Source organism: Mauremys mutica, chromosome 2, assembly GCF_020497125.1.
Source record: "Mauremys mutica isolate MM-2020 ecotype Southern chromosome 2, ASM2049712v1, whole genome shotgun sequence".
In the NCBI taxonomy this organism is placed as follows: domain Eukaryota; kingdom Metazoa; phylum Chordata; order Testudines; family Geoemydidae; genus Mauremys; species Mauremys mutica.
The window spans coordinates 214,916,331-214,944,232 of record NC_059073.1 but is presented as its reverse complement, the minus strand read 5'-3'; the positions used below and the strand labels follow the sequence as shown (position 1 = coordinate 214,944,232).

The window sequence follows — 27,902 nt, the reverse complement described above, 5'->3', positions numbered from 1 at the left end:
CCGTCGTCGGATACATGTCTACCCCTATCTCGATGACTGGCTAGTCCGAGGACCATCCTGCCAACTGGTGGCGTCCCACATGGCCACGGTCCTAGCCCTGTTTCAGCGTCTAGGGCTCATGATAAATGCCGAGAAGTCGATGTTGACCCCCTCGCAAAGAGTGGAGTTCATCGGTGCGGTCCTAGATTCCAACTTGGCCAGGGCCTGCCTGCCCCAACCTCGGCATCAGTCTCTGGTCTCTCTAGTTCGAGACCTACAAGCTTTCCCACGGACAACAGTGCGTTCCTGCCTCCGCCTTCTAGGCCACATGGCGTCGTGTACGTTCGTCACTCAGTACGCGAGGTTGCACCTTCGCCCATTTCAAAGTTGGCTCGCGTCAGTGTACCGGCCCCACCGCGACTCCATCGATATGGTGGTCACGCCCACGAAGCCAGCACTCGCTTCGCTCACTTGGTGGCTGGACCCAGCAGTCGTGTGTGCCGGAGTCTCTTTCCGCCCTCTTCAACCATCCGCCACTCTGACCATGGATGCGTCAGAGCTGGGGTGGGGAGCGCACCTAGCCGACCTGCACACCCAAGGCCTCTGGTCGCCCCGAGAGCTCTCCCTCCATATCAATGTCAGAGAGCTCCGAGCGATTCGCCTCGCCTGTCAAGCCTTTTACCCCAGTCTCCAGGGGCGTTGCATCGCGGTGTTGACGGACAACACAACGGCGATGTTTTATGTCAACAAGCAGGGTGGAGCCCGATCTTCTCCGCTGTGCACGGAGGCGATGCTACTGTGGGACTTCTGCATAGCCCACTCCATTCACCTAGTGGCGTCCTATCTTCCAGGGGTGCAGAACACGCTGGCCGACCGTCTGAGCAGGTCGTTCCTGTCCCACGAGTGGTCCCTCCGCCCAGATGTGGTTCACACGATTTTCCGGAGGTGGGGGTTTCCCCGGATAGACCTGTTCACCTCCAGAGAGAACAGGAAGTGCCACCAGTTCTGCTCGCTCCAGGGTCGCGCCCCGGGCTCCCTGTCGGACGCATTCCTCTACCCCTGGACGGGTCACCTACTGTATGCCTTCCCTCCGTTCCCACTCGTACATCGGGTGCTTCTCAAGCTTCGGAGGGACAGAGCCCGCCTCATACTCGTCGCTCCGGCCTGGCTGAGACAGCACTGGTACACCCTGCTGCTCGAGCTATCGGTACGAGATCCCATCCCTCTACCCTTATGGCCGGACCTGATAACGCAGGACTTCGGCAGGCTCCGCCACCCGGACCTGCAGTCCCTCCATCTGACAGCCTGGTACCTGAGTGGTTGACCCGCGCGGAGCGGACCTGTTCGGCAGCGGTCCAGCGGGTCCTGCTGGAGAGCAGAAAGCCCTCCACTCGCTCGACCTACCTCTCCAAATGGAAGCGCTTCGCCATATGGTGCGACCAGAAAGATCTGAATCCATTCGTCGTCCCTATCCCAACGATACTGGACTACCTCTGGTCGCTTAAAGAACAGGGCCTGGTGGTCTCATCGTTAAAGGTGCACCTGGCAGCGATATCGGCCTTCAGGCCACCCGTCGGTCACCGATCCATCTTCTCTGATCCTACGGTTTCCCGCTTCCTCAAGGGTCTTGAGCGTTTGTTCCCGCCAGTGCGGGCCCCGACTCCGCCCTGGGACCTGAATCTGGTCTTGGGCAGGCTCATGGGACCTCCCTTTGAGCCCATGGCTGCGTGTTCACTGCTCCACCTGTTGTGGAAAACAGCTTTTCTCATCGCAATAACCTCAGCGAGGCGAGTTTCCGAGCTCCAGGCCCTGACGGCCGGTCCTCCGTACACCATCTTTCATGCGGACAAGGTCCAGCTTCGGCCTCACCCGGCCTTCCTCCCTAAGGTGGTGTCAGCCTTCCATGTAAATCAGGACATTTTCCTTCCCGTTTTTTTCCCGAAGCCTCATGCCTCGAGTCGGGATCAACAGCTGCACACCCTGGATGTCCGCAGGGCCCTTGCGTTCTACATACACCGGACAAAATCCTTCCGGCGTTCGCCACAACTGTTCATAGCGGTTGCAGAACGTATGAAAGGCAAGCCGGTCTCCTCTCAGAGGATTTCCTCATGGGTCACCGCATGCATCAGAACTTGCTATGAGCTGGCTGGGGTGCCAGCTGACCGTCTTACCGCTCACTCTACGAGAGCGCACGCCTCGTCTGCCGCCTTCCTGGCCCATGTCCCCATTCAGGACATCTGTAGAGCGGCCACCTGGTCCTCTGTCCACACCTTCGCCTCCCACTACGTGTTGGTGCAGCAATCCAGAGACGATGCAGCCTTCGGCTCCGCAGTCTTGCACTCTGCCACGTCTCACTCCGACCCCACCGCCTAGGTAAGGCTTGGGAGTCACCTACATGGAATGCATAGGAGCAATCACTCGAAGAAGAAAAGACGGTTACTCACCGTTGTAACTGTTGTTCTTCGAGATGTGTTGCTCCTATCCATTCCAGACCCGCCCTCCTTCCCCACTGTCGGAGTAGCCGGCAAGAAGGAACTGAGGAGCGGACGGGCCAGCTGGGGTATATAACTAGCGCTATAGCGGCGCCACTCCAGGGGGCGCCCAGCCGGCCCGCCGGTGTTGCTAGGCTAAAAATGTTCCGAAGAGCCGTGCACGCGTGGCGCGCACACCTACATGGAATGGATAGGAGCAACACATCTCGAAGAACAACAGTTACAACGGTGAGTAACCGTCTTTTCTTAGCCATTTCCCTTAGATGTTTGGTACGTTGAAAAGTGTCAGGGTAGGTGTCGTTTACAAAAACACAGCATTCTTCATTTATGAGGGCGCAAGTTCCTCCTTGGGCTGCTAACATTATGTCTAAAGCCATTCGGTTTTGCAAAGCTAACTGGCGCAGCTGGGACATTTCCCCGGCCTGATTCTCAAATAGAGTCGCAGTTTCATTGGTTAAAGATTCTAGTAGTCCCTGTAGACGGATGACACCACCCCTCAAGCTAATAAGACCAGCCCACCGCTGCCACGACAAACCATCACGGATATTAATATCTCTGAAGGTTTCACGGATGTTACGAACGTGGGGAAAATGGGGGGGGGTGAGGGAGATGCGAGAAGGCGGTGTGAGCCACGCTAAATAACATGACCCTGCCCAATCAGGGGAGAGAAAGTAATAAGCTTTGGGCCCGCACACCCAGTATGTTCCATACATTGCGTTTCGGGTATTCCATTTCTCAAAGTAGAAGGTAACCCACCACCTGTTGGACCACTGTTCCCCTGGTAACGCAGAGGGGTCGTTGTGCGAACCGCAGAGGCACAATTTGGTAGTGGTGTTTTCAAAGTGCAGTGTAGTACTGCTTGAGCAGTTGTAGAAGGCAATAGTATATCCCTTAACAATTAGTTGGACACCCTCGTGATCTGAGCAGGGCTTCTTAAAAGCTGACTCTGAAGGCTTGTGGGGGATCCACATATGGGATAAGTGGGATGCGCAAGGCTTGAAGCCAAGATTTTTACTAAAGGCGGTGCCATTAAAATACATGTTGCATTTACTTGTTCCCACAAAAGTTGACCCCTTTTCTTTAACAAAACACAGTGATCCTGTCTGATTGGTTACCCTGAGATATCTGTTAATTGGCACTCCTGTTTTGTCCCATGTAAGATTGTGTTGGACTGGATCTTTTACTCTAGCCGGTGGCATCCAAGTCATATTAGCAGTGGTCAGGGGAATGGGTGTGAAGGGGAGTCCCTGTTCTGCATTTACTGGAAATTGAGTACATACCCAGCAATTACTTCTATTTCCTAAAATACGAGTTTTAACCTCGTGGGAATATCTAATAAAAGCATTATCTTCATAAGCAGAAAATAAACTAAAAAGGCATGATAAAAAACATACAGTTGTCAGAATAAAAGGTCCTCTCATTTTTTTCGAGTCAGTTTAAGTCTGATGTCTGAAAGAGGTAAGCTGGTCCACTGGTCAGAGGCAGTGTCTTCAGTGGTGGCAAGAGCTGCTGGTCCGTCACTGTGGTCCACTACGGCTGGCTTGACGTGGGAGTGGTGGATCCAGGATTTGCGTCCTTCCAGGAACACTGCAGTCTGGGTTGTTAAAAGAACCTGTTGGGGTCCAGTAAACCTCGGCTGGAGGGTGTCGCCACGAACGAACTTTTTGGCCCAGACGAAGTCCCCTGGTTGGAACGGGTGGATCTGTTCTTCTAGTGGCACGGTCTGGGAAAACTGCGAGGCTTTCCAAAGGGTACGGAGGCGAGCCTGTAGGGAGAGAAACTGGCACGCGGTCATATGATCCCCTCCCAATAGTGAAACATCAGCACGTGGTAGCGCCCCGCCTTTGAAAGGGGGGTGTCCATAGAGCAGTTCAAAGGGGGATAATCCCAATACACGGTTGGGCGAGTACGAAGGTGAAACAGGACCAAGGGAAGTACCTGAGGCCACTTTAACCCTGTTTCCTGACAGTATTTAGCCAATGTAAGCTTAAGCTTCCTATTCATACGCTCAACTTTCCCGCTAGACTGGGGTGGTAGGGTGTATGAAAGGAGTGTGAAATGCCCAGTCCTTGTTCTAAACGGCCAAGGACATTACCAGTAAAGTGGGGTCCGCGATCTGAGTCAAGTATGAGAGGGATGCCAAAACGGGGTACAATGTCTCTAAGGAGGATCTTCGCCACTGTGGCAGCAGTACAATTAGCAGTAGGAAAAGCTTCGACCCATGAAGTCAGAGGGCAAACCAAAACAAGGAGGTGCTTTTTCCCAAAAGCCTTTGGCATATCTGCAAAGTCAATTTGAAGATGTTGAAATGGAGCAGCAGGCGGAGGTCTTCCACCCTTAATTTTGTTAAGAGGCGGAGCAGGTCCATTACGCTGACATGTGCTGCATGCTTTCACTATTGACAGGCAGTAGGGTTGAATGCCTGGAGCATACCAAAAGCGAGCGATGGTGTCCACAAGGGCGTGCGTGCCGTAGTGACCCCCCTTATCATGGTGCCAGCGAACTGCCAGGGGGTATGTGGAGCGAGGGAGGCAGGCTCGGCCATCCGGCATAAGCCAGGTCCCTTTGACCAGAGTGGCTCCGAGGCTCTCCCACGACTGTAGTTCAGCAGCAGGTACCGGTACAGGGTAAAAGCATACTTGCTATCAGTAAAAATGGTAACGGTCTTACCAGTGGCCAACTGGCAAGGTCGGGCCAGGGCATAGAGTTCGGCGGCCTGGGCTCCCCAGTTGCCTGGCAGTGAGGCGGCCTCTTGAATGTCCCATTCAGAGGTGACTGCATAACCGGTGAAACGCTTGCCATCAACATAGAAAGAGCTTTCGTCCGAGAAGAGGATGCAATCAGGGTTGTCCAGTGGCACGTCAAACAGGTTGTTCCTTATCTGTAAGATGCTATAAACTACTTCCACACAGTCGTGCTGATCCTGGAGGACTGGCAGGTCAGGAAGCAAGGTAGCTGGATTAAGGGGCCCACACCTTTCAAAAATTAGGTTAGTGTCTTCTAAGAGTTCGGCCTCTAGCTGTTGCTGACGATGGGCCGAAAAGACCTGGGTTGTGCCCCTACGCAGAAGGGCTGACAAGGCATGAGAGGTCCAAACCGTGGTAAAATGACCCAGGGTCAGGCTCTTTGCCTTTGTGATCAGCAGGGCAGCTGCTGCCAGAGTCCGGGTGCAGGATGGGGTTCCCTGAGCGACAGGGTCGATCTGCTGGGAGTAAAAAGCAAGCGGGAAATGATGGGGCCCGCTCAGTTGGGTAAGGACGCCACTAGCAATTCCGCCCCTCTCGTGGACAAAAAGGTGAAAGGGTTTGTTGTAATTGGGGGGGCGGAGAGACATGGAGGAGGCCACACTGTCCTTGAGTAACTGAAAGGCTTGGATCGTGTCTGGGGACCACTGCAAAGGGTCAGGAGCAAGGTTAGCAGTGAGTCGGTGGAGCGGTTTGCTCAACTCCCCGCAGGACGGCAACCAGGGGCGACAGAAGCCAATTAATCCTAAGAAACCTCGAAGTTGTTTCTTGGTGTTTGGCAGAGGGCAGTTTTGGATAGTCTTTATGTGGACTGGGTCCATTTGTCTCCCCTCTGGGGTTAACAGGAAGCCCAGATATCGGACCTTCTGTGAGACCCACTGAATCTTGTTAGGGTCTACCTTGTGGCCTCTGGTGTGTAGGTATAATAAAAGTGCCTTACCATCGATGCGGAGGGAGGCTTCTTCGCGGTTACCTAGTAGGATGTCATCTACGTATAGGACTAACGTGGATCCCTGCGGACTGGTGAAGCCTTCCAAGTCGTGGCGGAGGCATTGGCTGAAAATCGTGGGGCTGTCTCTGTAGCCTTGAGGAAGTCGTTGCCAGACATAACTTTGTCCCTCCCAGGTGAAACCAAAGAGATATTGAGAGTCTGGGTGCACAGGAATGCTGAAAAAGGCTGATTTTAAGTCAATAACAGTGAACCACTCAGCATCCCAGGGGATTTGGCTGATGATAGTAGCTGGATCAGGAACTACTGCATGAAGAGGGACCACATACTGATTAATAACCCGTAGATCCTGTACAAAGCGCCAACTAATAGGGTCTCCGTCCTTTTTAGGAGGCTTTTTGACAGGCAGTATAGGGGTGTTACAGGGAGTGCGCTGAGGGCAGACTAGCTTTTGTGCAATGAATCCCTCGATAATGGGGCGGATGCCCTCCTGGGCTTCCAGCGACAGGGGGTATTGAGGGACTGATGGGGGGGCTAAGGAGGGCTTCACTTGAATCCTTACTGTCTCTGCCGAAAGGAGCAGGCCAACATCAGTGTCAGAAATTCCCCAGAGGGTTGAAGGCAAGTCAGTGAGGTCAGGAGAGAGGGGGGGGGGTTCCCAATTACCCTGAGTTGGGGCCGAATCTCCTAACACTGTCATCAATAATCCTACCCCTTCAGGAGTGCAGGTTAAAGTAGCCTCAAGCTTACAGAGTAAATCCCGGCCCATCAAAGGGATCGGACAAGCTGGGGAAAAAAGAAAACGGTGAGAAAAACATTTATCAGCATAAATAACATTTAGAGGCAAAGTGAGTCCCAGAGACTGTGGGTTGCCCTCCACCCCAGTTGCAGTTTTAACCTCAGAGGATAGCCAGGGAGAGGGGGCATGATTTAAAAGAGAGAAAGTAGCTCCAGTATCAATGAGGAAAGAGACAGGCAGTCCCTGGACTGAAAGGGTTAGACGAGGCTCTTTGCTGGGAGGGGAGAAAGTGAGGAAGGAGCCGGCTAAAGACATTAAGGAAATAAGACCATCATATTGTTTGCCTTCGCCCCCGGGGTACCGTCACTGAGAAGGCTGAGTTTGCTGCAGCTGCTGCTGTTGCCCGTAGTTGATCCAGGCCTGAGGAACGGGCTGAGCTGGTGGTGCAGGGGTGTATTCGTCCCTGGTGTAAGTATCTGCAGATGCGACCGGACCCTCTGGGCATCCCCAGGGGCATTCACGTTTAAAGTGACCGGGCTGTCCGCACTGAAAACAATTCCCTGGTGGCTGGGGTTGCCAGGACCCTCTTCCCCGAGCACCCTGAAATCCCCTGCCACGGCCATGGCTTCTGCCTCGAATACCACCGCGAAAAGCTAAAGCCATCAACTTATATTCTTCCTTTTTCTCTTTCTTTTTACTACTTTCCCTTTCTTTCTCCCATGCAAAATCAGCTACGTCCAACACTGAAGTGACTGACTCACCTCCCCAACCAGGGCGAAACTTTAAGAAATAATCCCTTACAGGGGGTACTGACTGATTCACAAAAAATGAAATAAGAGTAGGGTGGTCTGCTTCTCTCTCAGGATCCATCTGAGTGAACATTCGGTCCCCCTCCAATAGCCTCGACCAGAACTTTCTGGGTGGCTCATCAGATTCCTGCCGAATCTGCATGAACTTAGCCTGATTAGGCGAGCGGCGAGCCATTTCTTTGAGTCTCTCTAACAATCGCTCTCGATCTGTCCGCAGCTGAGTCAGCCTTTGCTGACTCCAGTCTAAGGGATTCCAGCCAGCGGCTTGATCCCGCCTATCCATCCAAGTGGTATTAACCGCATCGCTATCCCCCCATGTCCTTTCTGCCATCCACAATCTACTACGTTCCTCTCCGGTCAAAACTCTACTTAACAACTGATCTACATCCGTATAAGTAGGATTATGACTTGAAAACAGTCTTTCTAAAAGTTCTGTGATCTTTCGGGGATTTTCCCCAAAGGACCCTGACAACCGTCCCCACTCTTTCAAGTCCCATTCTAGCTATCCTTTATATTCCACAATATTAGTATGTTGTAACTGGCCATTATTGTCCACAAAAGGTTGGTCGTGCACCTGTAAAGGCATTTCTCTACTCACAAAAAGTTTGGCAGAGGCAGCCTCTGGGCTATCCTCAGGGGAGGGGTATGCATCCTGCTGCATCTGCTTGATCTTTTGCCTAGTAATTACTCCTCCCGAGGTGTGCCCTTCCATTTCCTCCTTATCCCTCTGCAGAGATTCCGATCTGGAGTCCTGCAGATTCCCTTCTGCGCTCTGGAGAGAGTCCCCCTGCGGAGGAATAGGGGCAGGTGCAGTGGGGACCAACTGACGAGTCAAAACACGCCGTGGTTTATACTCGTCATCGAAATAACATGGAGGGGATTCCTGACTGCCATAATTTTTAAAGATTTCCACAGCTCTGCTGCTGTGTCCCAACAAAACCAGTAACATAACTGTCCCGGATGGTCTTTTTCGATCTGGCTCCTTACTCCTCTTAAGGCAGCCTATTCGAAAGAGCCATACGAAGGCCACCTCATCTCCGGGTCGGCCAATACCGCGGTATACCCAGTCCAATTCCTTACACACAGTGTGTACAACTTCCTTCTAGACATTCCTGTCTGTACTGGGAGTTTCCCTTCGTTCCATAACTTATTTACAATCCCCAGTGGACTCTCAAGAGGCACGCTAGTCCCTTGACCCATGGTGTCTGACAGGAGCCCTCCAACTGGCGTTTATCCTGCTGTCCAGTACACGACCCCTCAATATTGAATTGGCTGGGAGAAATCTCCCGTGGCGCCTGCCAATTCGTATATGAGTGGGCTGGCCACTGGACAGAGGCACCGCACCAGAAGGATATCCCGGACGAGCCCCCAAATTGTTAGGTAAAAAAGCAAGTCCTTACTCACCTCTCCAGCACCCGAGTTCGTGCGGAGTTGGTATGGGGCTCACAAATCTGTCAGAGACCAGACAACACTTCGTTGATCAACGGGCTCACACTATCCTTAGCTTAAAAGCCTTCGGAGTAAGTGTGGCAAGTTTATTATGGGTGAGCATCAATATTTATACACAGAAGTAAACAAAGTGATTAACAGATCATAATGGTCATGCATAATCAATCAAGATTCTACAGGATAAAACAGGTTAAAATGTAAATTAGAAAAGACAAAGGGGGAGATGGCTACTTAAGGGGAGGAGGGTGTCATGAGTAGTTCGCAGGTCAGAGCTTTGATTAAAAGTTTCAGATAGAGACATCAAGTCTGGGTTAAGTTTAAACTCATAAAAAGTTCAGACTCAACATATATAGAGCTATGTAAAAACAAAGCAGTGTAAAGGAATGTTAAGGAAAAGAAAACGTGTATGTATCTATTTGTCTGTGAAAATATGTAAAGTTCTAAGAATCTAAACCAGCACATCTGGTTTGTAAAACTCCTGTTTTGTAGGTGTAAGATAAATTGGTTTTGTTTTTGTTTTTAATGCCGCTAAAAATTCATTTGACTCTTAATTCAAAGTTGCAAAACTGACAGACCTTTTTGCAAGACACAGGTAATTAGTGTTGTTTGGCTTTGGGATTTAGCATTTAACCCTTAAGGGGTAACTTGATTCTTTATAAAATTTAAAATGTTTTTTAAATAAAAACCAAGTCATGGCTGCAATAGGGCAGTCAAAATCAGGAGAATAGGGAGAGATTCTGGAGTCTTTTTGTTTGTTTGTTTGGTTGTTTTTTTTTTGTAACAATAGCAGATAACAGCTGTAGTGAAAGAATAAAAAAAAAATTTAACAGTGCCCCTCTGAAGCAACAGCAGAGGTGAGGTGCACAAAACAAAAAGAAGCAATGTTAAAAACACTGAGCCTTAAAATGGCTCTGTGTAATCAGACTGTCACTTTTGATAAGGGTACATGAAAACTCTGTAAGAAAAAAGAAACAGTTACATCGTATGGAAAAATTGATATGGCTAATGTTTAAAAAAAAAAGTTGTAGTATAGAAGGAATGTGCTTTTTCCCTAGGACATGTGCAGTGTATATTGTAAAAAGGGGTAAAAGAAATACAAATGAAATATGCTACTGAATTAAAATCCTATTAGGGCTCCAAAAAGAGCCGCAATAGACTGTTTTCTTTTTCAGATCTCTGTGTTTTGTAAGCAGGAGTTGAAAGTGGAAAGAAATCAAAACTCTGGTGGAAGTTGATTGTGTCCCTTTTAAGACAGAGTCTCTGAGCTCTGCTGATGGCTTTGAATCCAAAAGCCAAGCCTGTGTTGATGCAAATTACCTAACTGATAAAGGAAGGTGAAAACTGCCAGCACAAAAGAAATTGCCTAAATAAAAGACATGGTATAACAAGATCCCTTTAAGAGATTTGATGCTAAATGTTATTGTTAATATTAAACATTGAAATAAATTTAATGTTAGTAAGTACCCCTGTAACAACGTCTAGTGTGTATGATTTTTGGAAAAATCCTTGAAGGTAATATGGTAATGATGCTTCTCAGCTATTACCTGTGAATAAACTTAAAGCTTAACACAGCAGGAAAAACATTACAAACTTGGTCTGCTATATAAGAAGAAAAACTTGAGGTACACCACCTCATGAATTTAATAACTAAACAGTGGAATAATTTCCCCATAACCCTTAAAAAGTAGAAGCCATTAAAACCTGGCCTGCCTATATAAAAAAAAAAACCACAGGAAAATATGGGGGTAATTCCTCTGTTTTGCCTGCAATCAGCAAGGGTATTTGTAAAAGAAAGGAATCTTTTAAGCAACAATCAATGCCACCCTGAAAGGGGTAGAAAAATGTTATTTTTGTCTTTCAGAAAATCAGAAAAAGCTAATATCAGCTACAGAACAACCTATTACAAAAACAAATAAAAGTTTAAAAAAAAACATACTGCAATAGCTATGGAATGTACTAAAATGCAGATATTTAGAACATAAGATGTTTTGGGTAATATCAGAGAATATTAAGGTTTTAATACATCTGTTAAAGCAAAGAAAAAGATAATTGTTTAATACCTATCAATATAACTGGATGCAGTATGTTTCCAGTACTGTAAGACAAAATTTGTTAAGTGAAGAAATTGTTGTTAAAATTGCACACCAACAGGCTCTGGAAGCAAAGATATGGAAAGTTAGCCCACTCCACAGATTGCACCTGGGATCCTTCTGGCTACCTCAAACCTCAAGCCAGTGGGCTGGGGAGGAAGGGAAACTGTTGGACACTAGAGGTTGTACCAAGTGGACTCCTCAAAAGTGGGTATGCTTATCCATGCCTGTTGCTCCAAAGCCCTGTAGTAAAGACATCTCACTAGGATCCTGTATGTGGGATAAAATTAATAATTAGGCCAAAGTATTGTATAACGGGCAATGTGTGTGTTAATTCTTGGAAAGAAGTGTTTTTAAAGGATAAAAGTGTTAGCAACTCACCAGTAGACAAATGTACATGTAATGTAAGTACTGTGTTTACCAATAATCACATTTACTATTTGCCACAACCAAAAAGTCTCAGCTTACTGTAAGCACTGATTTAGCTGAGTTCTCTATCAGTCTTGGCATTGAATGGCAAACAGTTACCAATTATCTGTTTAAAAAGGTAAAAAGGTAACATAGTTCCTAAAAACAAACAAACAAAACAATGTGGGAAACAGAACCATTCATATTATCTGGATGGTCTCCCACAACTACTGGCATACTAATGTTACTACCCCTAATTGTTTTTGGTTTTAAATTGTATGTGTTTAATTGAAATGTTTAAAATATGCTGGTGGATAACACAAATGTATGCAAAGCTAGAGCCATAGGCCCAAATCACCTCCCAGTATTTTACTACATAAGAAGTGACACTGGCGATTGATAATCTTAGTGTCAAAAGGGGGATATGTAGGAGCTGGACTTTATAATGTATAATTTGATTTCATCCTGCTAGCCACCCTTTTTGAATAGCAGAAAGAAATGACCCTCTGGGACTATAAGGCTTTGGCTACACTTGCATTTCAAAGCGCTGCCGCGGCAGCGCTTTGAAGCGCTAAGTGTAGTCAAAGCACCAACGCTGGGAGAAAACTCTCCCAGCGCTGTCCGTACTCCACCTCCCTGTGGGGAATAATGGACAGCGCTGGGAGCCGCGCTCCCAGCGCTGGGGCTTTGACTACACTGGCGCTTTGTAGCGCCGCAATTTGCAGCGCTGCAGAGGGTGTGTTTTCACACCCTGCTGCAGCGCTGCAAATTTGTAAGTGTAGCCAAGCCCTAAGATTCTGTTTTCCCATATGCATTACAAATTGGGCCCTCTCTAACTCTTTGTTTTAAGACTTAGGTAGTAAGAGACAGGATTCTCTATTGGTCTATGTTAAGTAAATTAGAGAAACATTGAAGGCCTGGGTCTCAATGTAAATTGTCTTGGTTATTAATTGTAAAACTTAGCAAGGTTTAATTTGCAATGCCTTTTGGCTCGATATAAAATACTACTGTTTGTATTCTCAATCTGTTTGTGTGAATGAGGAATGAATGCATCAGGAAAAGATAAGGTGTGAAGGCCATTGTTATAGCCAGAGTCAAGGAAAGAAGCAAAAAGACTTAAAAAAGAGTATCAAAGAATCATCAGGCACTGCTTACTACCCAGACGGCTGTTAAACTGTCTGGCATCCGCAGCATGAATACATGCTTTGCCGTGTAAGAATGCACCACCCTCAGCGAACCAATCACCACCTCAGGACCACGCAGAGTCAATTTTGACTCCAGAAGATGACGTAGAGGAACAGCCTGCAATACCTTACAATCTACGTTCTCGTAAGGGTTGCCAGAAGCAGACGACTACCTAAAGCAAGGCCCAAGAAAAAGCAGTAGTGAGCCTAGCGCCTGCTGCCTGGTGGACATAAAACTGTGACTACCGTTCCCTCAGCTGAGGTTGTCAGAACCAGAAGGGCCCTGCCTCCAACATGCGCCTCTGGTGGTGCCTGTTCCTCGGCTGTTGGTGTCTGAAGGTCTGGGGAGTCCACAATGACAATTCTTTTATCCAGCAGCAAGTGTGGATAGCTCAGACCCTTAATATTTCTAAATGCTGGGTCTGCAGCCACATCCCAGCCCACTCTCAAACTGATGTTCCTGTCCTGGCTATCCCACTCAATTCCCCAGACCTCACTGGAGGACCTTGTCTGTTTAACACAATATGGAACAGTAATGACACCTGGGAAGAGACTATTGGCAGTTCCTTTAACCCACTTGGGGGAGTAATACACCAGGCAAAAAGGCTCCTGAGGTTAAAAGAAGTAGTTAAAATAATGGCAAATAAAACTGAAGAAAGTTTAAGAGCCCTGGCCAAAGAAACAGGGGCGATCCGACAGGTGGCCCTCCAAAACCATCAGGCATTGTACATAGTGCTGGCGGCCAAAGGAGGGACCTGTGCTCTCATTGGAAAACAATGTTGTGTGTTTATACCTGACGATACCAACGAGGTAATAGATCACGCTAGCCACTTAGAACAAATCGCATATCTTCCCCATGAAGAGCCAAGTTCTTTATGGAAGTGGCTAAGTATTATCTGGCATAGGAAACTGGTTGTTTCAGGGAGCCCTGACTATCCTGTTTGGAATCCTAATAATTTTTGTATGTTTTCAGTTAGTCTCCTGTTGTACCCAAAATTGTGTAAGGCATGCCACTCAGGTGACTGCCCCAGAACAGAGTGCTAATATGATGATTTTGAATATTGCTGATGAACAAAGAGATAAAGAACGGTTAATATGTGGAACCCAGTAAAATTTTGGTCATGGCGTGAGCTTGACCAAAAGGAGGGATTGTGAAAGTACAATGAATTATATTGTAAAAATAAGAATGGATTAAAGAAACGTTGTATGTACCTTTAAGCAGAAATAAGAAATGTTGAAATACAGGTGCCAGGAAAAGAAACATTAGGCATAAACAATGGTGCTAATGGCAAAACATTAACAGAAGATGGGTAATAGTTAGTAAGGAAATAAGATATGCATGCCTACCCCAGGTAAACGTATCTGATTCTGCTTCCTTTGTTATCTTGTTAAGTTCTCACCCTTTTATCTGTATTAATAAGATAGTTTGTGTCTTGCATGGTGCTCACATTATCTGGGTGTTATTAGCAGAGCGCTGTACTAATAAAACAGAGTGGTCTGACAAACTTTGAGTCCTGAGTCTAACTTTGACAGTGTATATATATATCCTTACTATATGTTCCATTCTATGCATCTGATGTAGTGGGCTGTAGCCTACGAAAGCTTATGCTCAAATAAATTTGTTAGGCTCTAAGGTGCCACAAGTACTCCTGTTCTTTTTGCGGATACAGACTAACACGGCTGTTACTCTGAAGCTTTAAGAAAGCAACTCTGCAAATCTGTAGGTCTTTTTCCATGGGGAATCATACAGTCTTCATGCTTTCCCATGTGGAGGTCAAAAGCATTTCCAGTGAAGACAGTTCTAGCTATTTCCACATGATACAGTTTAGAGTGCAGGATCTTGTTTGATGAATTCATATCAGATAGTTACATGGGTTACTTAGTTAAATTGGGTTACTTAAAATGCAGAATAATTAAAATAATATCAGACGTAGCCCTTTTCAAAGCTGCTGTTGGCTTGTCTCTTTTTTTGATCTGTCTTGAATTAATATATTAGCTGAAGTGGAAATAACCAGCTACATTCACTCAGTTACATGTATCTTTCCATGTCTGACCTTTTACAGTAGTTGGATTTAAGTGTGACTGGATATAGACTTTCATAGATTATAAAACCAGGAGGGACCATTGTGATAATCTAGTCTGACTTCCTATATAACACAGGCCATAGGATTTCCTTGAATTAATTCTTGTTTGAACTAGAGCATATTTTTTAGAAGAACATTCAATTTTGAATAAAAATGTTCTAGTGATAGAGAATCTACCATGGTAAGTTGTTCTCTTGGTGAATCACCCTCACTGTTAAAAATGTGCACCTTATTTTTTAGTTTGAATTTGTCTAGCACAATTCCAACCACTGGATCTTGTTAAACTATTGTCTACTAGATTGAAGAGTCCTCTATTACCAAATTTCTGTTCCCCATCTAGGATTTATGGACTGTGATCAAGTAATATCCTTAAGCATTTCTTTGTTAAGCTAAGCAAATTGAGCGCCTTCATTAGAAGGCAGGTTTTCCAATCTTTTAATCATTCTTGTGGCTCTTTCTGAACTCTCTCCAATTTATCAACGTCCATCTTGAATTGTGGACACAAGAATTAGATACAGTATTCGAGTAGCAATCTCACCAGTGCCAAATACAGAAGTCTTTACTGGGTATTTCTTTATTAGAAACACACTCACTCAATGATGATTCTCCATTTAGCTAAATTTTGGGACCTATCAACTACCCAGTTTTTAATCTGTTTAATATGTGCCATGTTGATTTTGTATCATTTTGGTTTCTAAATCAAAATATCACGTAGTACCTACCAAGTCATATGCTTTACAGAAGTTTAAGTATGTCACATCAACATTGTTACCTGTATCAGCCAAATTTTCATTTAATAAAAAATGATAGTTCCATTTTTTGCCTGGGATAGATGTCAGGGTCATCCTGTGTACCTCATGATACCTGGGTTATCCTGTGTACCTTTTAAAAATATTGGCATAACATTAGCTTTCTTCCAGTCCGCTGGGCCTTACCCAAGTGATCCAAGACTTATTGAAAATTAACATTCCTGATCCAGAGAGCTCCTCAGACAGCTGTTTTTAAAACTCTTGGGTGCAAGTTATCTGGATCTGCAGATTTAAATGGCTAGCTTTAGTAGCTGCTGCTTAACATCCTCCTGAGGTACTGTTGTAATGGAAAATATTTCATCATCATATGGTATGTCTTTTTCCCAAGTACAGAACAGATGTATTGATTGAACACTTCTGACCTCTCTGCATTATTATTGGGAATTCTATTTCCATCTAGTAATGGACAATACCATTGTTAGGATTTCTTTTGTTCCTAATATACTTGAAAAAATCCTTATTGTCCTTAACTCTGGTGGCCATAGATTTCTCATTATATCCTTGTTTCCCTTAGCACTTTTTTTTGGTTACAATTCCGAGCTTTACATTCATTACTATTGATTTCCCCTTTCTTCCATGTTTAAAAGCATTCTTATAGATGTTTTTCACTTTTCCTAGAAGCCAGATTGTTTTCTAATCAGTGTGGCCTTCTTTCTCAATTGTGGGATTGTGACTTTTTGAGCATCTAATAAAATGTACTGAAACATTTCCCACTTATCATTCACTTTCTTCTTGTTTAAATTCTTTCTCCCCAACTGATCTGACTCATAATTTTTTTTCATCTTTGTGAAATTGACTCCCAGCCTATGTTACCCGCCGCCTATGAGAGACAGGAAATTTGTCGTAGAAAAGCCCTGTGACAAGCCAACTAAGGAAGCAGCTCAGGCTAAGGTTTTTGTATTTGTTAAGTATAGTCCTGCCTCAAGGCTTTGTTACTTCAGCTAGAATAAAGGCAAAGCCTAGGAAGAGGATACATTTTGTACATTACCTGTCTGCACACATGCATGTGAAACAGCACAAGTTCTTCCCTGATTCATTTAAACTAAGAAAAGTACAGTGCTTGTTAATGCCATTCTGACCTAGAGACCAGGACATTTCCTCCTAGCCAGCAAATCAATGGCAACAAGTTTGACCAGGAATCTCTGCTATCATTGGAGATGAGGATCTTTGCCTGATTTATCTATGTTGGAGGGATGGATTTGAATCTTTAACAATGTACTCTATAGCGTTGCCAACTTTTGTGATTTTTACCAAGGGTTGGTGTTTTTTTCTTAAAGGCCCAGCTCGTGAAATTGTGTTGTTCTGTGGCAATCTCATAATTTCTCTTTTATAAAATAAATAATACGTTTCTAGCCCTCAGGCTAAATGGTGGCAGAGAAGAGCTGAAAAACATGACCCAACGATATCCTAAAGACTCAAAACCCAGAAGATAGAAAAAATGGACCCCAGATTTATTATTTCTTTTAAAATCTCATGATTTTTACATGAATTTAATGTTTTTGAGGTCTGATTTATGATTATTTTTTGAAGGTTTGGAATTGGCAATACAGAATCTGTCATGATGGTGTGTTATCGGCCTTGCCAGCAAAATGGACAAGACCATTTGGTGGTACTCTTCTTTGTTTCTCTGGTTTTCCATTCAAGATGCTCACATCATTCTACAAGTTAAATAAAGTTAAACATTTTTCTTAAGTCAAGTTTTTTTCCTCTTTGAGTAGGCATTTGAAAAGAATGGTATTTCCATAAGCATAACTTACTGTGCACCTGATCCTCCCATGTACACCCGTATAAATTAGAAGGTAGCTGACTGGAAGTCAGCAAAGAGTTACAGAAGGTATAAATAAGAGGAGAATCAGATCTTCCCCTTGATCTTCGGTGTGCTGAAGAGGAAGAGGGTTTAAGGCAACTCTTCTCCACTGGTGAAAATAGTAGGGTGGGCTTCTGTCTAACATGGGGTTGATTTTTAGAGAGGTGAGATGTCTAGCTAAGTGGAAATGGCCAGGTCTGTGAGCTAGTGTGTGTATCCAGTCCTGCCTGAGTAACTTGTTGTGCATACTGCCGTCGGGTGCAAATGCTAACTAAGAATGCAAACTGCTCCTGTTGAAGCAGCCACAAAGTGCAAGATGCAGCACACCTTACCTGCAAATCCTTACAGAATCCCTGCAGCATTCCTGCTCCCCACACACAGTAAAGCTGGGGCAAGATTTGGCCCTATATGTGCATCAGAAATAGAAACAACACATCTTTTTGTTAAATAACTAGTAAAAGTACAACTGTGAAAACAGTGCGTCGAAAGCTGTAACAGCAAGAGGGAAAGGGTTGCGCCATTATTTTTATAAGATTCCCTCCCCCATACCACCTACACAGACCCTTGCTAGTAAGCTGCTGCTGTTTATCTTAATGCTGACAGTGTGAACAGGAAATCAGATGTCCTCCATTATTCATGAGGGGGAATGGAAAGTAAATATTGGTTTTTAGCATTAAATTGCTCATTCGTAGAGAGATTCTATTTTTGGACGGTGTGGCATCAAGAAATAAATCCAGCTCCTTTCCCAGCTTAAAGCACTAGATTCCAGTGGTCTAGAATGTATGTTATTTCCTCTATACCCTCTGATTACTTTCCCCTTTGCTCTTTTATTTTAATATATGTATTTATTTATTCCCCATTCCTGGAGATCTAAATAACGAAACTCAGGTGCAATTTGAGGATGAGAGGAGGAACAATGGGCCGTAGACCTCCTCTCAGTTACACGGATGTAAAAGGAATAACTGAATTGAAATCAATGGCATTTCACTGGTGTGAGAGCAGAATCAGGCCCATGGAGTTCCATTGTGTGGTCCTTCAAATTAGCTTTCTGCCAGGAATCCAGTATATAAGGATAGAACGCAAGGCGGAGGGCGGGGGAAGGGAAGGTAATGTATTTTATTGGACCAACTTCTGTTGGTGAGAGAGACAAAGCTTTCAAGCCACACAGAGCTCTTCTTCTGCTCTGGAAAAGGTACTCTGAGTACCTGAAAAAGGGCACTGTGTGACTCTAAAACTTGGTATTTCCTCACCCACCTTTTCTCTCTAATATCCTGGAAGCGACACAGCCACAGCTACACTGCATAGGATAGAACACCGATAGTCATCTAGATCTGTTATACCCTGTGCTCAATAATAGCACCAGGTATCCCTTTGCCAGCATCTAAATATTAGACCATAATAGAATCTGCTGCGTGAGCTGTTGCCATTGCAAATCTGTTACCTTTGATATAAAGGAGAAAATAAAACGTGACAGTAAAGTGGTTATGTGCCTTTGGCCAGCTTTAAGGAATTTTCACTTAACAAGAAGAGACAGTCTTCCCACTCCCACCCCAAATGTTGATTTTTTTTCTTCCCCAGTGTCACTTTTAAAGACTTATTTCCCGCATGACAGTAGGAGGATTAATCCCTTGTCAAAGAAATAAGGAGGACTACCCTTCACTGTGCTGCAGGCTGCTTTCCTCTTTGCTGTGCAGTGGAACTGCTGGTCGGTCTGCAATCAATATAAGACAGGGCATATTTACATTGCAGAAGGAAGAATTTTAAAATGTTTTGATGGCCATTAACCCTAAAGAAACAGCATTTCCATTTAAGTACTAGCCTGGAGTCTTCTCTCTCATGTGTAATGGATCATTATCTGCACAGAAAAGTCAGCTTAAAAAACTGTGTGAGGGCTGAATACACTTGTTAAATGTAGAGGGGAAAAAAGCTCTCTAATCTTGAATACTTTCTGGGGATGCTGATGTAAATGCAAAGAGAAGGTCCTGTTTTTAAAGGTCAGGGATGTAATACCCCTCCTCCCCCCATGCTGTCTCAGTTTTTAATTTGCTTGACTGATGCTGGCTTTTTGTTTTCCGAATGTGTTGAGTATTGATCCCCCTACCTTTTATCTCAACACTTCCCCTTTCTCTTCCCCTCAGGAAGGAGCTACAATTGGGAAGGTGGCTACTGAAGTCATAGGGTTACCACCAACAAATGCTGGCTATAGGAATGCATTATTACAAGGATGAGATTTCTCTACCTAGCTGCAGACTTGCCAGATCTCCTACTTCCAGTGGGAAAGCCAGTCATTATCTAAGTGAGTACTCCTCTTTCAAGTCCTGGATTAATAGTGTAATCAACTCTCGATTTAAATCCCAGTCCATCCAGTCACTTAGGCTATATCTACACTACGCATCTTTTAGCGATACAGCTGTGCTGCTCAAAGGTGCGCAGTGTAGCAGCTGTTTGTCGGCAGGAGAGAGCTCTCTTGCTGACAAAGCGCTGTTCACACCAGCGCTTTTTGGGGGAGGGGATGACAAAAGTTTTGCCGATGAAAGTCCAGTGTAGACAAAGCCTCTGTCAGGCACAAATTAAGGGCAAGTCCACACTTAAAATGCTGCGCTGGCACAGCTGCACCCCTGGAGTGTGTCAAGGAAGGCGCTCTAAGCTGATGGGAGAGAATTCTCCCATTGCCGTAGTTAATCCACCTCCCTGAGAGGTGGTAGCTATGTCAATGGGAGAAGCTGTCCTGCCGACATAGAGCTTTCTACATGGAGGGTTAGGTCAGTGTAAGTACGTTGCTCAAGGGTGTGGATTTTTACACCCCCGAGCAATGCAGTTATACTGATATAGGTCTGTAGTATAGACCAGACCATAAACAATATCTCTGGGATTCAGGCCCCATCAGCAGTGAATTAGAGCAGGAGAAAATGGGGTCTGCTGTGCCTAGCCTTGAGGGAGAAAATACTGAGCCTTTTGGGCAACACGGGTCCCCTGCAAGCTTGCTGGTGAAAAAGCAGTTGCTGAAACCTTGGACACTGTTGGCCAGATCTGAGGCACTGCTGTTACTTGGAGCCATTCCATTGATTTCAGTGAGCTACATGGATTTACACCAGTGGAGAATCTGGCCCTGTAAGTCCCCCTCAGCACACTTTTGCTTACTGGAGGCTTTATGCTAGCATCTGCTAGAAGCGAGTTTGGTTTAATGTTATGTTTAACTTGCCTGGGCCTAAGCAACTCGGTAACACACAGCCAAATGCTTTGTGTGTTTGGCATATATACATAACGAGCAGACTATGTTTTGATGAAGCAGTTATGTGCTATTACCTTATTGCTGCTGGGAAATGTATGGGAAAATTATTTCTAAAATATCTGTTTAAAAAAAACACCTTAAAAATAATCTTTGTGTAAATTTAAGAGAGAAACCATTTCACTAATCTTCTTAACAATACTCCGGCCCTCCCCAGGCCACACTGAGAAAATGCATACGAACCACCTAATTCTGTGCTCTTTCAGTCTCTTTTTCAGGTTCATAGATTGGAATGAGAAATCAGGTTGTTTGTCATATGGTTCCATTGATTGCCATTACTGTCATTCTGATTATGTGTTTTTGCTTCCCTAATGTGAAACTATGCTGGATTCCACAGTAGGATTTTTTTGACATATCACTTGTCCTTTCATGCATACATCAGTTAGTTTCAGGAGTGTGCTAAAATATCAGATTCATAATATTGCAAGATAAAGGAAGTGATTGAGCTTTGTAATATTAGTAAATTCCTAGTCTACTCAAACGCACCCATAATTTAGATTGGATACAGAGTTGCTGACTGAAATCGGTGTATACACTTTCACTTCAGACATATGCTGTCATTTATTCTCCAGATGTACGCAGTTCATTCAACTGGCTCCATCTGTTTAACAAAATGAATCAGACTCTAAAGTAATGCCCCCAAAACAGGTGTGTGTAACCATCTAGATTTGTAGTTTATTGAAGGGAATGAGATAGAGGATATCAGCTCAAGTATTGGTGATATTTATAGCAATTGTATTCAGGGCTGGCTCCAGGAGGAGAGGCGGCATTCTGTCCATTCTTGGGACGGTACAGTCTGAGCAGCTTTTTTTTTTTTGCTTCGGCAGTTTGGGCGGCAGTCCGAGTGGTTTTTTGTTTGTTTGTTTGTTTGTTTGTTTTTTTGCTTGGGGCGGCAAAAATGGGAGAGCCGGCCCTGATTGTATTCTGCTGTAAATTATAATCTTCCTACATTTCAGCTTCTTACGTAACTCCCATCTTAGCTTTAGGTTGATTAGCTTAAAAAGTAAGGTAGGTGGGATGTTAAAAAGTCTTGAAATAACTTTTGAAGCCTGCATAACATCATCATGTCATAACCTTCCCCCCACTTTTTTGAAGTCATATGACTGTTTCATACCCAGCCAGATTATTTTGGTTTTGGCCATTGAAAGGTATTTTGTCCAGACTTTTCAAAGGTGAATGCCTGAAATTGGGCACCCATTAGTTAGGCAAGAAAAAATAATACCCCTGAGCTTCAGTTGTGCTGTGCACCGAAAACTTCCATGGTTGTTGGGCAACTCTGAAAAACAGGCTACTGATTTAGATGCCTAACTGTAAGCATCCTAGAGTGAAAATGTTGGTCCCTCCCCACGTGCTTGGTCTAGTAGTTCAGGAATAGTTTAAGTGCGTAGGCTCTATTAGGAGGAACAACATGCTCCTTTTTCTGTAGGTCCTTCATTGTTAACTAGGCCAAGCTCTCATTTCATGTAGATGCCCTACACCTTTTGCCAGGAGGCAGGCAATAACGGTACCATATGTCAAATTTGTAATGTTCCCAGGTGGTAGGTAAATGATTTTGAAATACAGTAACAGATTTGCAAAACAAGCTACAGATTTTTTGCTCTCAGAGGAAAAAATACTTCCTCGGATAGCTCATCGTTGTAGAAGACTGATTTTGCATCTTGAAATGCTAAAATTAAAACATGGCTGAACAAATCACTAGTTAATGTAGGGGAACAATCCTTCACAGCTAGCGAGATGTACTGCCTGGGCTAATAGGTCTCTTCTATTTCTAACTTCTATGATAGTAATATCCTTCAATTTTTAAAACCCTGTGCTACCTAATAGGGATCAGAGAGCACCCTCTAAAAGCCACATTGGAACAAATGGGTGGGATGTATATGTATGGTGTGTGTATCTATCTAAACTATGTAGCAGATGTCAAAGCCATTTGAGAAAGGATTTTATCATTCACCTTTGAGCACTGCACCTGCCATCTGCCAATTAATCCATCTCCTTGGGATTTATTCTAACATTCCAAATCTCCCATTTAAGAAAAACATTTAATATTCCCACCTCTGTCCTCAAATGTTAACACCCTCTTTTATTCCACACTCCCTCGCATCTCCCCCCATCCCTTCCCTCTGAGCCTCGAGACTGGTAATGGCTCTTCTAGCCATAAAAGTGTCATTTCAAGTCTGATCTCTTTCAGTCCTACAGGGCTAGAAATGGGAGCTTTATCCCACTGGAAAGAGAAGATTCCTATCTTCCCAGTGAGGCACACAGCATTCATGACAGGACCTTCCACAGCTAGAGGCAACAGACTTAACATTCATGACATTTTTACAAATAGTAAAACTGAGCCTTGTACAGCTGCACTAATTAGGTAATGCACCTGGTGTTACAGATGGAAGGATAAAAATGAGTCCCAATCCCATTAAAAAGTTTTAAAACTCACTTAAACACACATAAAATAGCTGTTCTGTAGCATACACTGCATACACAGAAAACAAGATGACATAGTGTGGTATAAAGGTTCTAGTGGCACACATTTGGGATGATGTGTATGTGTACAGGGTACAATCTGGACTATTGAACAGCTGTGTCCCCTTAACCCTCTAGCCGAGGGTGCCTTTCACACTGCTGTGCTCTCAGAACATCCACTCCTGGGGTTTCTCACACAGCCTTCAGCATGCAAAATTCACTCCCAGTTAAACACATGAGCACTCTGACCACATACAAATTCTTAGTCCCAGACTTTCCCCCAGAAATGTGCATCTTGTACTGTCCAGCACACTACTGAACAATGCGAACTCATAGAAAGTCCACAATTTCATCAAAGGAAAATGAAATATGCACCAGCCTCGTTATCCCATATGGAGTTTCCCACACACTTTAATCCAAACACACTGGTTAAGATAAAACAATGAGATACGTCTGTTAACTACAGAAAGATTTTAAGTGATTACAAGTGATGATGCAGGATTGGTTACAAAAGAAAATAAAAGAGTAATATGCAAGCTAATAACCTAACTTAATAAGCTAGCTCAACTTTAAAGCAAATGTTTTGTCTTGCCATATGTTGCTGTAAATTTCACAGGCTGGGTCTCCTTTCAGCCTGGGACCACTCCCCCTTAGTTCAGTTCTTTGAGAATTGTTGATGTCATGAGCAGTGAGATGGGAGGAGAGGTGAAGCGGGAGGCTATTGTCTTCATATTTATACCACTGCCCCCTCTTTGAGGATTACCCCCTGCTGGGGTGCAGGTGACAGGTAGTCTCTTGTGGACAGGAGGGCTGAACTGTCCCTGTGATGAAATGTAGATTTCTCATTCACACCCTTCTGTTGCTGGAGAATGGCAGCTCAAGTAAGTGATAGCCCACTTGACTCTGTTGATACCTGTCTGGGGGTGCCAGTGTGTCTTTGCCCCTGAAAAACTGGTTTGGACATCCTTTCTAACTCTGCAACACGTTACAGAAACATTATACAATAGAAATGTATAACCTCACATACAATGTTGATACACATATTTTTCCAGGACAATAATACTCAATAGATTATGACTTTTCAAGTGATACCTCACAAGGTCTACTTTGTGCAAAATGTATCAGTCTTGTAAAAGTAGTGAACATAACCGTCACAGTGTATAACTTATGGCTTCATCATTCTTGAGTAACGCACCCATCCCAAACTCATACTTGATGATACCTTCATACCACCATCCACCATTTCTTTCTCTCTTCCTCTTTTACACACATAAGCACAGACTTTTCTTTCCCTCACCTGACTGCTCTGTTATTCAGTCCCTTTCAACCAGAACATTAAACCAGCAATACTGGAGTCAAACTTTTGAATCTAAGGTGTTAGAGTGGATTTAAAATTAAACAAAAAAGTTCACCTGTCCCTGACTTAATCTAAACTAACCCGCAAAAGAGGTCTAGAGATAAACCACATGTCTTCCGGAAAATGCCAGTGAAGTCTGTGATCTGCAATGACAAAGAACTGAAAGTGAATGATACAGTGCTTGCCAGGTCTCAGAATTAGTTGCTGACTCTGATATGTTCTCACATTTCTTACTGTGGATACAGTACTGTAGGTCTATGCATTTTTTTCTTGATATCTGCATGATCACAAGATGAGAGATGTATAATTCTGCCTTACCTTATCAGAAGGACATCTGTCCTGGTTTCCAGATATTACTTCTATCTTGTGATTGTTATTTTTTTTTAAATCTGCTAATGTGCCTTTAGGGGTCAGATTTCACTCGGCATGTGTACTGAGAGAAATTTGGCAGATTAGATTTAGAGCTGTATGTGAAATACTTGGCACCTACAGCGAAAATGGGGAAGTGAGGTGTTTTTTTGTTTTGTTTTGTTTTGCTGTGCTGGTTTACAGGTGGAAAAGTTCACTTTTCAAAAGCTTTTTATAGGTGAAACCACATTATATCGAACTTGCATTGATCCACCAGAGTGCGCAGCCCCGCACACCCGGAGCACTGCTTTACCGCATTATATCCGAGTTCGTGTTATATCGGGTCGTGTTATATCAAGGTAGAGGTGTATGCGCTCCAGGTTAGAATGCTTGAAGGCTAATGAACCCTGGCTGGCTGAGTTACATCGAGGTAAAGGTGTAGTAACTTAGGGACACTATTATACTTATTGGGCCCATGCTGGCCCTGCTATGACTGCTTTGTGCCTGTCCACTGCCACAAAGCAGTGCTACCTGGGGCTGGATGGCATCCAGTCTGTAACACGTGATTCATTAAAACATCTGTAAATCATTTAATCTTTGATAAACTCTTTATAAATGTACCTTTATTATAAAGTGTGGCCAAATATTCTGCCCATCTAATATCATTCAGTTGCTATATTTGTGAACAGGAAAATATCCTTGTTACAGTCACAGGGCTAGCTGTGCTCCCCTTTCTGGTGTCTGAGAGCACCGCTTGGATTGTCAGGTTTCCCGCCTTCACTTCCGCAGTTCTGCAACTCTTAGGCCAACCCCGAGGCTGCAGTACCCAGTGTATCAACTGCACGTCCCCAGCAGGTCCAGCTGGGATGGCACACCTGTGTTTCTTACCTTGGGAGTCTGTGACCAGTGGTGTACCTAGGAGCTAGACAGCCTTCTTAAACAGAAGCATTGTTCATTTTATTAGTAAGAATAAAGCATTTAGAGAAAAAGGATTTTAAACGAGCCTACATGGATGTATCTTATCTAAAGGCTTGCCATCCTTTGATAGTAACCTAGAGAGCCCTCACTTTTTCAGATCCCCTAAGTGGGTTCCTGTGTCTCCAGCCTGGTTCTCCCAAACACCCCCTGTCTCCCATGCACGCCCCACCTCCTTGAGAAAGGTCCCTTTAAAAACCTGCCTGAGTTCTTTTGATCTCCTTTGTTCATGCACTTTTTTTTCTGTCCTGGCATTGTCTCTTAACAACTCTCAAGTGTTTGCTTTGGGGTGTCTTATCTTGAGCCATTCTTTCTGCTTCCTACTTTTTTCCTGCCAGCACCCTATTAAATTCAACCAATATATTCATACAGTAAACATCCCAATAACTAGCTCAACATACAGTATTTACAAGTTATTACAGAAAAGCTCCAAATCTGCCACAGTTCTGATCCTTAAAAAATATGGAGCCTGGTCTTTTAGTCACTTCACAATCAAAACTCACAGCCTTACTTGTACAATGACTGCAGATTCAGAACCACAGGGTATCAAACCAAGTCAGTTACAGTGCTCCTAAGGATCAATATCTGTTTTGGAAAATAGCTTAATTTTTCAGAACAACACTAATGAGTCTGGTAAGTAATACCAGTGTTCGTGATGCTTTTTCTAGTTTTTTCTAGTTTTTCTAGTTTCTTCTCTTCCTCCCTTTTTGGTTCCTAAATTACATTTGAAAATGCTCTGTCAGTGAAACGTGATTAACAATGAATTTGCAAGGTACAAAGTAATATTTTTTTCAAGCACCTTATTTTCTTCATTCCAGGACTTGCTAGAAAAACAAAACCACAAGCAATGATTAATTTGGCACTGCAATCCTATACGTGCAGGGGGAAACAGAATAAATTGAAAGAGTAGATGTGAGAGAATTAAGTTCAGAAAAACATCCAAATGATTCTGTGAAAGCTAAATATAGATATTTATAGAGAGAGGGATTGCAATTTAGAATCCTTCTGACAGCAGTGAATAAATGTATTTCAGTATAGCTACCAAAAACCTCCAACCCTACAAAAATGGAGTTGACAGGAATAAAACTACTAAGAGAAATGGAATGAATTACTTACTTGATTTAAGAATTAAATGTATTAGATTAACAAATGGATTATCCGAACCAAGATGCACCAACTAAAATGAAGTGATAAGAAGAATTGATACGACTTATATAACAACAGTATGTTGCTTTAACTCATATCCTGTGCTGCCTCAACCTCGCTGTATTCCCTTATCTTGTGTGTCTTGTACTGCTTTTACTGCTTGATTCTGCAACTCTTATTATACCAAGAAGCACTTATTAATATCAGTAGTCCGACTGACATCAGAGGGATTGCTGGTCTAAGTAACATCAGTGTGGGTTGCAGAATCTGGCCCTAAGTAAGGGCTAGATTTTGCCATCCTTACTCAAGTTGAACAGTATCTTAAATGCAGTTAGTTAATGAAGGCAGATACTACTCAACATGTGTAAATGTGGAAAAATCTGGACCTTTGTCTTTATATATATATATATACAAACACACACAAAGGTCCAGATATTATATCAATTCAGACTTCATGACATTCCTTTTTATCTGAAATATTTTTGTGTTCCCCATCCCAATAAGATTATTGTAATTTCCCTCTGATTTTATGAAAGTTTTGGTGAAATCAAAGCAAGACCTGTGTAAAATTAATGTATTGAAATCCACTACCACTTTGATGCTCTGTATTTAGCAAATGGATAATAGCATTGTGTGTGAGGTAGATTATTCAAAATTATGACCACAAACCACAAGTCTGATATGAGTATCTTTCTTTTGCAAGTAAATTCTACAGATAGAGTATCCCTTCCAAAGATCCATTCATCTGGTGAGGTTATTTATTCCAATTCTCTTTGTTATTGTT

At 43.9% G+C, this 27,902-nt stretch overlaps 1 protein-coding gene across 2 annotated transcripts in view; it reads left to right on the top strand.

The window, feature by feature from the left end:
• The window catches only part of TMEM108 (transmembrane protein 108), a 353,527-nt gene that overhangs the window by 59,263 nt on the left and 266,362 nt on the right, over positions 1 to 27,902 (top strand). The window contains exon 1 of one of the 2 annotated variants that reach the window (XM_045008161.1): positions 19,696 to 19,839. The exons of the other annotated variant lie outside the window; for it this stretch is intronic. The gene's annotated coding sequence lies outside the window, so the exon portion shown is untranslated. Of the gene's footprint in view, positions 1 to 19,695; positions 19,840 to 27,902 lie in introns of those variants that run through there. 2 annotated transcript variants of the gene reach the window in all.